This window comes from Octopus bimaculoides, chromosome 2 (assembly GCF_001194135.2).
Source record: "Octopus bimaculoides isolate UCB-OBI-ISO-001 chromosome 2, ASM119413v2, whole genome shotgun sequence".
Classification (NCBI taxonomy): Eukaryota; Metazoa; Mollusca; class Cephalopoda; order Octopoda; family Octopodidae; genus Octopus; species Octopus bimaculoides.
In genome coordinates, this window is record NC_068982.1 from 138303242 (window position 1) to 138304584 (window position 1343).

Consider the following 1343-nt stretch of genomic DNA (forward strand, 5'->3'; position numbering starts at 1 on the left):
ATATATATATATATATATATATATATACATATACAGGCAGAGGCGTAGCTGTGTGGTAAGAAAAGAAGCTTGCTTCCCAACCACATGGTTCCAGGTTCAGTCCCATTGCGTAGCACCTTGGGCAAGTGTCTTCTACTATAGCCTCGGGCTGACCAAAGCCTTCTGAGTGGATTTGGTAGATGGAAACTGAAAGAAGCTCATTGTGTATATATATATATATACATATGTATGTATTTTTGTAACTGTGTTTGTCCCCCTAGCATTGCTTGACAACTGATGTTAGTGTGTTCATGTCTCCGTAACTTAGCAGTTTGGCAGAAGAGACCGATAGAATAAGTACTAGGTATACAAACAATAAGTCCTAAAGGCAGTGCTCCAGCATGGCCGCAATCAAATGACTGATACAAGTTAATAAAAAAAGAATAAAATAAATAAATATATATATATATGTATATCAAAGTAGGGGGTGCTGTTATGTGCTACATGCAACCAAATTCAAGATGATTAGTGGGTTCCACACTCCACTCCATTACTCAGTGTAGGTCACCAAATTCAGAATAGGCTAGAGTGTTGGATACGTGTCAGACACTAGAAGTGCATGTATGACCTACAAAGCTCTGAATATCACACCTGTTCCCTGCTTATTATATGATATGTGTGTGTGTGTGTGTGGAGGGAGAGGGGCTGGTGCAGCCTTCTTTATCTCTCCAGCTGTCATGTGCAGGGGAACCAAAAATAAGTCTATACTTGCCTTGCAACCACATGACTACATAAAAAAGCAATTAGCAAATATATAATTCTTGCTACCAAGTCATCATTGGTCTTGACTGATGGCGTGGTATTACATCAAATATATAACTATTTAATAGTGGCTGTGTGGTAAGAAGCTTGCTTCCCAGCCACATGATTCCGGGTTCAGTCCCACCGTGTGGCACCTTGAGCGAGTGTCTTTTACTATAGCCTTGGGCCAACCAAAGCCTTGTGAGTGGATTTGGTAGACAGAAACTGAAAGAAGCCTGTTGTATGTGTGTGTGTGTGTGTGTGTGTGTGTGTATGTTAGGAGGCACTAGCATTTACACACATGTATACACATGATGGGAACTTCTGCCTCCCAAATTCAATTACAAAGCTTTGGTCATATGTATGTGTGTGTGTGTATGTGTATCATTAGCAACCCGATTAAACATTTGGTAATTTTACACTGCTGCCACTAATTACAGGGGTTGTTTTTTCACTGTTACTCTCTGAGTGGTTGGCGTTAGGAAGGGCATCCAGATGTAGAAACTCTGCCAAATTAGATTGGAGCCTGGTGTAGTCATCCGGTTGCACCAGTCCTCAGTCAA

The 1343-nt window shown here is 40.9% G+C and overlaps 1 protein-coding gene across 2 annotated transcripts in view; it reads left to right on the plus strand.

Annotated features, from left to right (window-relative positions):
- LOC106877346 (thioredoxin domain-containing protein 11) overlaps positions 1 to 1343 on the plus strand; it is a 77546-nt gene that overhangs the window by 16516 nt on the left and 59687 nt on the right. The gene's annotated exons all lie outside the window — the stretch shown is intronic.